We start from the raw sequence: 9757 nt of genomic DNA, 5'->3' as shown, positions 1-9757 counted from the left end.
CTGAGCTCATTTTATAGGCTATTGGAAGAAGAATCTAATATTCCCCTCACTCTGTCTCCCAGAAACATCTTCAGTAGTCCTGCTTTTTGTCCCCCATTAAAGGCTCCCTCCTACAAGGTTCCCATTCCCACCACATGGCCTCAGTTCCTCCTATCTCCCCTCTAGCCCTCTGAGTAAGGGTGGATTTCTGTAGGTGCTTACCTTGGAGTTTCCTCAACTTCCCCAAGTTGCTATTTCAAGCTCTTCTAACCCATAGCTAATATTCTGTATTAAATTCCCTACATTAAAATTTTTGCTGTTGGCTTTATTTATGACTGGTCCCTAACCAATACTAAGATGTGAATAGCCCAGAGCCCCGCCTCTAGGACCCAGGCTTTGGATATGGTTGTTCCTTAGGCACATCTGAAAAAATTAGGCTCACTCCTCACTCTATCACTAAAAAGCTGTGCAATCTTAGGCAAGTCGCAGAATATCTCTGAGGCCCATTCTCCTCATTCTGCAAGGATCATACTTACCTCGACCTCTCCTGATAAATGGAAAGTATTGGATGACTTAAAATGATCAGACTGACCTTTTATTACAGCTCAAGACTTTGTGTATTTGGATAAAGGGTTTACATTTAAAAATAAAGATATTGGTTTCCAAGAAACCCCCAAAAAGACCTCTCCTCCACACTCACCATCATAACCCAGGCCTAGCTTTAAAGATAAAAAATTCTAAACTGCTCTTTCAAACAATTAGATTAGATGTGAATTGATGGACTTCTATCAATTGTAACAAAGTTAAAACAGATCTTATTTACAGCTACTGATTCATGTTTCTATTCTGATCTTGTTGTTTATGCCTAACAACCCACACTGGTATTGTGCTCATTCTTTCTCGTATTGTGGTTTCAGCACTTCCAGAGTGGTTTTAGGCACTCCTAGTCCAAATTTTAGGTTCATGTACTCAGAGATAATTACCTTTGGTTGCAAGGAGGATGCATGCATGACAGAAGATGGAATTAGACAATTATGGTTTGAGAACTAGTGCTCCAAACAGAAAAGTTGAAATATATATGTTTGTAAATAACTGTGGCCTAGTGTATATTGTAGGGGCTTTTTTCCTCAATAAAACTTTTTTTTTTAAGTTTCACTTTCTGATTTGCTGTAGCATCAACTCTGTTGGAAAGAAGACGTTTGGGTCAATGTTGCTACCACCTATAGTCTGATCCATGACTGAGTACTGACTAAACAGACTACAGCAATATGAATACATCTTATTGTGACTCCTCTTATCAGCCTGGCCCCTAGGATATAATAAACTTGGAAAGGAGCAAGGGTGAGTCTTTTCCAACACGTATTTTCAGTGCCAGCATAATTGCCTGGTTTTCCAAACACTGGAGATGAATTAATGACTAAATGCAAGCCTCCATTAAGACCAAATGATGCCCTCAGCACAGTCCAAAAACGGTGCCCTCTCAGCCACGGCTCAAGAGGAAGAGCTTAAGGATCATATATACTAATCAGCTGGCAAATTAAATGCTAGCCAGACTCACCAGCTACGTTTACACTGGATATAAGTGAAACTCTCAAGCCATGAGATAGAAATAAATGTGTTATCTGACAACACCTTCAACCCAAACGTAAGTCACTCACAATGACAAAGAAAATGTTTAATAATAACAGATTAAAGTAAATTATGGCAGATGAAGGTAATACAAAAAATGGACTAACGTCAAGAGAAGCAGTGAAAGAGTAAAGGGCATAAAAGCTGGAGTGGGGAGAAACTCAACCCCTTCCCTTGGTGCACCTGCTTATTTTGCTTAACGATTAATCCAGGGCTGAATGGATGGCAGAAAATGCAGAGCTAATATTAGAGAAAGTCTCCCTTAACAGTCTCCCTGTCTGATTTTCCTAAAATGCTTTAAGCCTCAGGTCACAGTTCTATTCCATGAAAGAAAAAACAACAGCAAGTCCCTCATTCTGAAAATAGTTATTATCTAGCTTGATAGCCAAGGCACATATGCATGAAAATACTCGAGGTCTCAATCTTATTTTATTAATAGGAAAAAGTAGGTTTTTCTAGCTCTATTATTCTTTGACTAAAAGACCCAGAAAATAATGAATCACCAAGTCCAAATTGATATAGAATATGCAAATGGACACAGTATAATTGGAGAGTTACTAAGTCATACAAAGTTACCCAAGAGTCATAGTTAAATGCCTTAGATAGACTTCTGAGAAGAGGGTATAGTTTGAATGATATTGGATAATTAAGATCTTAGGAATGAGAAGGCCTCAAGAAGCCACTCATCTAACTCCTTTATCCAGCTTTATTAAATCTTAACCTTTTTTCACACTTTTCTCAAATCCCTTATTTTTAAGAAGTAATGGCAAAACAATGGTAATTCCTGTGATCTTGATCCTATTCTTCCCCACTTCATAAATCAATTGAAAGAAGAATGAATAAATTAATTGAGATATACTCATACTGTGGAATACTCTAGTTACAAGAAATAAACATCAACACAGATAAATTTTTAAAACAATGAATGAACAGTTAGGTTGATTTCAGTTGTTCACCAACACAAGCATCATTGCAATAAACATTCCTGTACACATCTCCTTAGACATAAGTGCAAGAGTTTCTCAAGAGCATATGTTAAGTGAAATGTGTGGGTTTCAAAGGATATGCACATTTTCAGCATTACTAGATATTGTCAAAATCTCTCCAAATAGTTTTTTTCTTACCAATTAGTAGCATATGATAGTTCTCATTTCTGCCATCCTCAGTGATATTTAATAAAAAAAAATTTTCAATAAATAAAATCTTTAAAAATTTTTTTCAATTTTTGACAATCTAATAGTTTTAGAATAATATCTCTCTTTTGTTTTTATGCATACTCTGGTTATTTGTGAAGTAGCACATTAGTTCTCAAGTTTATTGCTTGTTCCTCTCCTATGAATTGCCTGTTATACCCTTTGCATATTTTTTCACTTGTTTTGCTATTTTTATGTTGATTTGGAGGAATTATTTACATATCCTAGGTAATAACATCTTGCTAGCTATATGCATCTAAAATAATGCATAATAATAACTTCGTCAGGTGTGTGTTTTTTTTAGAATTTGCTCACTTTGAAACAATCAAATTTGGCATTTTATATGATGATTTTATAGTCCTATGTCTTCTCTAAGATACTCTCTCCTGTATTTGCTTGCAAAAACTTTTAGAAAAAAATTAATGTTTATTCTACCTATATCTTCCTTTGTATGATGTGACATAGGAATCTAATTTCTTTTTTTCCTATATGAACAACAAACTTTCACAACACTATTGTCACTGCTTTATAACTCTGCCTATAATCTATTCCTAAAAGTAATCTTTTCAGAACATTCCAGAATGCAGCACATTCTAAAAATTACAGTCTTTCTTTTAAGCTATTTTGGGACAGAAGTAGCTAAAGGAAACTTAATGGATTTCTGTCTGTGTGTGTGTGTGTGTGTGTATTCCAGAAGCACTGAACTACTGGAAATCCTGTTTTTAAAATACTCATTATGAGATAGTAGTGGGCTGGAAAGCAGAGGAAGAAAAGAATATTAATGATGCTGGGGACTCTTAGGTATAGCTCAGCTACAGAGGTCATCCCCAGCCATATCCTGCAACTTAGGACCACTGGCATAACCAGAGTCTCACAATCATGCCATGGATAGACACTAAGCTTCTTGTGAGCCTTTGACATGTACCTCTAGGACCTCACCTTCAGCCTAAATTTATCTATAGCCCACAACCTGAGTCCATGACAGTCTCTAGATCAGTACTTCTCTGGGAGCACAATATGGAGGGACATTTTTAAGTTGTTTCAACACACCACCATCTTCAGAGTGGCATGGTCCACTATCGGTCCATCGTCCTCAGCATGGCAGTTCACCGTGGTGTTTCCCTGAGGGAAGCTGACCATGTTCTGAAGGAAATGCTTTCTTCTGGGAGACACTGGGTCATCCATCAGGGAAAGAGAAATGACCCATACAAACTACTCAACAGACCATTTCCAGCAAGCATCTCTGAGGAAGCCAGTGGACAAGGACATTACTGAATTATCTCAGATAATAAAGGAAGGGCTGTTAATATAATCAGAGGGGACCTTCAGCTGTTCAAAACAAATTCTGAGCCCCGGTAGTAAAGAGACACATATGAAAGCAGTAATTTCTGGGGTGTTTTTTTTTTTTTTTTCTCACTTTAACACTCCCATAATTTAAAAAGAATTTAATGGATTTTCATTTTCAGGACCTGGAAAAACAAAAGTCCTCCTAAGCAGAGAGCAAATGCTTCCAGTGTTTGCCTGAAGCCATTCTTTTTATTGGGAGAGTTACAGCCCCTTGAGAAGAAGGGGTTTATAATGGAAAAAACGACATAGCATCAACCATAACGAAGCTCAGAATATAAATAATAAAAACCCTGTTAATGCCTGACACTTTATGTTTCTAAAGAAAATCCCTACCTTTTATCTAAAATAAGACAGTTGCTGAGCAAGTGGATAAAGACCAGGCCAACTTGCCCACAGTGGTTCATTCCCTTTAGAATATTCTTCAGACAAAAGACCAAACCTTTTATGAGAAAAACAAGCATATATTTAGCACGATTCTTTTATTTAACCTTTATTATCCTTCAGAGAAAATGGTCCCTTGATGTATGTTAGATTTCCATTAATTTCAGTCTCCCATCTAATGCAGTGGAAACACTTTCAACAAAGTCTCCAGTGAGGAGAGGATCATGCTTTTCAGCTAAACCCTACAGTGCCTTAATGTATGAGGAACAACAGCAGAAATCCCAGGACCCACTTCTTACTGCAGTACAGATTTTGCATGTAGAATTCTTCCATGAGGGGGTGTGTGATTTCTTGGAGAAACAGTACTTTTTTAAACAGTATACAGAAATATGAACTCAATTCATAACCTCATGGAGCTCGGTACCACAGACATGGCAGTGTATGTGATACCGTCCCTGTCCTCGAAGAACTCCTATTCCAGGAAGCGGAGTCAGGCATTAAACATAAAATTGTGGACAGTTATTAAACACTTTATGTGTGCTTTCCACTAGGCTTAACTCTTCCCATGCCTTATGTCCTATCATCTGCATATCAATCCCAGCGAGGCAGGGACTATTATATTACTTTTTATTATACACTTTTTGAGATGCTGAAACAGTTTTCAAGGGATTAATGAGCCTCCACACAGGCACAGGGCACCTTGAAAATTCTGTGATTCTTTAATAATTATATTTTAAATTTTACAAAATGACAGGACAAAATTACTATGAAGATGACATTCTCAGCATGCACACTTGACAGACTGTGAAAAGTTTTCAGCTAGCTCACAGATAAACATCATAAGCATCATATTGGTATTTTTATATTATACTAAATATTAGTGATTTTGGAATATAATGTAGAGAAGAATTCTTTTGGTCTAAATGATAGAAACTCAACCCAAAGTGAACTAAGCTAAATAAATAAATTAAGGAAAATATTCAAAGCTCAAAGGTCCAGGACTAGTTCTCTCCAGGTATAGTTACATGCAGGTACTCACATGATATTAGCAGTAGTCATTCCTCTACACATAGCTCTCCTTTCCCCTGGGTTGCCCTCACCGGCAAGTAATCTTTCCCCTTACGAGGGCATCTCCTTACATCTTAGTAAGTCTGATGGAAAGAACTTTTTTTTTTATGTCAATCTTTATAACAGAAGTCCCAGAATTGAATATCATTAACCTGATTTGGATATCACTGCAGTCAGAGGAGTAGAATGTTCTGATGGATAAATCTGGATCATATAGCCACTGATGGCTCTGAGTGGAGAAAGTAATCCCACCTAAACCGCATGGACTGAGCATGGGAGAAAGGGATTCCTCAAATGAAAACCAGAGAGTTGTTGCCCTCCCCACCCCCCAAAAAAGTGGCTGGGTTCTGAACAAGAAAACAAAACTGATGTCTTTCACTAAGAGGAGAAAGAAGTAAAGAGCTGGGCATGCTCAGGAGGATTGGCGACCAGGTAGAGTTATATAAAACCACTTTAATCCTCTTTTCCGTAATTATTTGATGTTTCTGAAAAGAAAGTTGGGTGAAAAAAAGTAGAAGAAAAACAGTATCATGAAATTAACTATACCAGTTAAACCACCAGTCACCTCATGCTCCTAGCTCTTCTCTGGGGCAGAGAAGTACTCATTGAACCACTGAATGGAGGTAAAAGAGTCTATTTCAATTTAGTGCTGAGGTAGAGCAGTTATTAATTGAGCAAAACACTTTTCCTACTGTTTCTTAATTCCAAAAATCATAGAGGTGCTCGCTATCAATACTGAGGAAGAAAAAAGTTAGAGGAAGGTATTGATTTTAAAAGATTCTATTTTTCTTAAAGGAGAAATCTCTTAGCTTATCCTCCCATGTTTCTCTCGAAATTCTCTACCTTTGAAATTGCTGGATGAGATACTAATCAAAGAGCTTTGAATTCTTCAGAGAAAAGTCTCTAAATACTAAAATCTATGTTAAAAATATTAGAACTTGGAAATATAAAACTATTTAGGTATTATACAGCACAACAAGTTTTTCAGTCACATTAAACTCATTGATTATTTTAAGATCAACAACCCCTTTGTGATTGGCATTTTATCAAATAAAAATGTATTCTAGTTTACACACTCAGTTTTGTATACACTCTGAACATCAGAGCATAAATAATATACATACCAAATATTGACTTTGGAGCTTTGTGTAGGCAGAAAGTTTTTGCTCAAAATTAGATATACAACTAAGGAGGCATGTTTCACAACCTTATATGAAAGTATCTTAAGCTTCTGCCAAGAATTCCAGTAGAAATTCAGATTTTTTTTTTTACAGTCTAAAAACAGGAGATAGCTGAATAAACATCTTCTAAAGACTTGTTTTCTATAAAATTTTATTCATGAACAACCCTTACAAATCATGTATTCTACAAACTTCTTGGATTCTTCAGCTTTCACCCTGATCAAGTATAAAAACCAATCCCACTGAAGGTGGCCTCAGAAGAGCAATTTTATTCACTGGAGTTGAATAATGGACACTTAATACTATTAATTCCTATCTTATAATCCTTCAGAGCTTAAGTTAGCACATCAATTTATCCTCCCCAACTTTTCTGTTACATAATTCCCTTATTCTTTAAACATGTTTACCACACAAAACATTGGTAGGATCTGAACTCTGTGCCAGATGAAAAAAGTACAAATTATTTCCATATAGGTCCAACTCATACAAGTTCCCATATGCATGTCTTGCTTTATGTTCATCAATCTCACTTTCAACTCCAGAAACGCAGGGAGGTCAGAGTTCCAGTTCCCATAATTGGCCTTTTATGGAACAAAAGCTACTCCTCCTTTGTACACCTTGAAATAATATTCTTTGGCAAGAGCCTGGAAGGATATTGTGTGTACATTTCAGGGTGTTATACATACATACACATATACACATATGTGAAAATGTATGTATATAGATAGATATGTATATATGCATATATATATATATGAAAAACATGATAGATAATTTTCTTTTTTCTTTTTTTGGCATTTAGATCTCACACCACTCACAAAAAAAAGTTTAGAGAGGAAAATATTTGTACTCCAGCTTCTCCAAAGGAGACCCGTACAAGATTATTCATGATGAGAACTCATTCAAAATAGTTTTAAATGTCAAAATAATGGATCTTTTACTACTTTCATCTAGCCTGCTTTCCCAAGACGTTTAGTGAATTTGATGTTTCCAATAGATATTTTCTCTAGATACTAAGTCTAAATATAGGTTTTCCCTCATTTCCCCTCCCCCAACTTTTTAGATTTATGCCCATCACATTCTTGGTCTTTCGTGGACAATCACACTCTAGCCAACAGTGACTTTGTGTCTCACTCAATGAGACTTAGCTACAAAGGAAACCCACGACCAAATCCTACCACAGATAGGTTCTTCTCACACTGGAGTCAAGAGTTCTGTGCAGACAACAGGGAAAAGCACAGAACAGGAGGGCCTTTCATCTCTCCTTAGAAGATAATCGCTCCAGGCCTCTTGTTCTTTAGTTCCTCTCCTCTGAAATTCCTGGATTGTTTTCCACTTAAAGGCCAAGCTACTGCTCCCTTAGCTAATGTCAAATGCAAGACTGCCACAGCTGCCAAAAGACAAACCAGAGAATCGTAAACTGGCCAACACTGAATTCTCAACAGTATCCATTAGCTTGCTGAGTCACATGTTACTTATTCCCACTCTAAAATACAAAAAGTTAGGCAATGGGAAACCACAGCACATTTAACCTGAAGCTTTGAAATGTGTACGGATGACAGCAATACATGAAGTCAACACAGGAAATATAAGTTTAGAGCTACGGCAAGCTTGGAGAGTTTCTGGAACCACAGATCTTACTTTGATGTTCACAGCAATTTCCATCAGCAAAAGTAGCAGTTGTAGAGGAGAGAAAGCAATCATACAACTTCGACGAGCATTTCTCTAGAGGACTTTTCTTTCCTTTAAGGAATTCTTTTCTATTTATTAAGTTATCTATCTCCTTTTTGGCAAAGTGTTTTAGAATGTAAGAATTTACCAAAGTGACAAGTAACCTACTGGGAATTAAACCAAAACGCATACTTAGCTGTTGTCTTTAAAACCACATGTCTTTAAATCCCTTGGTTGTTAACTTTTATCCCAAAGAGAAGAGGTCTTAACTTTCATTGACTGTCACTAGGTAATAACTGGACTATTTTGAGTTATATTTCCCCCTACCTTGACAACTTAATTGACCTGTTAGAAGTGTAATTTACTATATAAAAATGATCCAAAAGCATTAAATAAATTTTATATAAAAATCATGACAGTCTATATTTTAAAATAGTATGGAATAAAAATTAGCTGAAAATGGTTTTAAGAAACCCAAATGCAAAATTATGATGCTATAATTTCTATTCAGAAACCTTTATTCCAAAGCCTTAACCCAACTGTCTACCTCAGATGTATCATGGCCATCCACACAGCGACTTTCTTTGGAATTAAACTTTGGAATTACTTGTTTACACAAGAAAACTCATCTCAGATGTAGCATCTGTTTCTCACTAAGGCTTAGCTTTCACCTAATTCTCCAAATGGGTTGACTGAGGTTCAAGAATGTGAGGTGACTCACTCAAGATCATACAGTGAATCCAGGGCAAGCAGCCTCTCTCCCTTGAGTAGTAGATGTATATCTTGGTACAAAACTCAATTGATGCTGTTCTCAGGCCTGTGACACATACTGACATCCACTCAAAAACCTTAGTTCATTGAGTAAATCACCTGACATCTTTATATTTTTAAGTGTATCAGAGGAAGGGGAAAACACCATGGAATTTGAATACATTCACCAGGTCTCCTCCTTTATTAAATTATATGTCGTCTTGACTCCAGAAGCAGCCTCACCTAAAATATTTGAGTATTAAACCCACAGGTAATATTATATACCTTGAATAATGCAGTAAGAATGTAGTAAAGGGAAAAGGATATATGTGGAGTATATTAAAAGGTAAAAAAAAATCAGCAAAAATCTGTTTACATAGCCCTATGTATTTATTTCATATGAAACATTTTACTGTCTTTATATACTATGAACGACTACTTACACATACTAATTCTTGCTTGGATAATTTATTGTTTTACATCATCCATTGCAAGGAAGCCAAATAATACTTAAGTTTACCATAAATCCAAAATGATTATATTTCAAGGAAATTTACA

This window comes from Mirounga leonina, unplaced genomic scaffold (assembly GCF_011800145.1).
Source record: "Mirounga leonina isolate KUSES-001 unplaced genomic scaffold, KU_Mleo_1.0 Mir_97, whole genome shotgun sequence".
NCBI lineage: Eukaryota > Metazoa > Chordata > Mammalia > Carnivora > Phocidae > Mirounga > Mirounga leonina.
Note: the sequence above shows the minus strand (reverse complement) of the source record.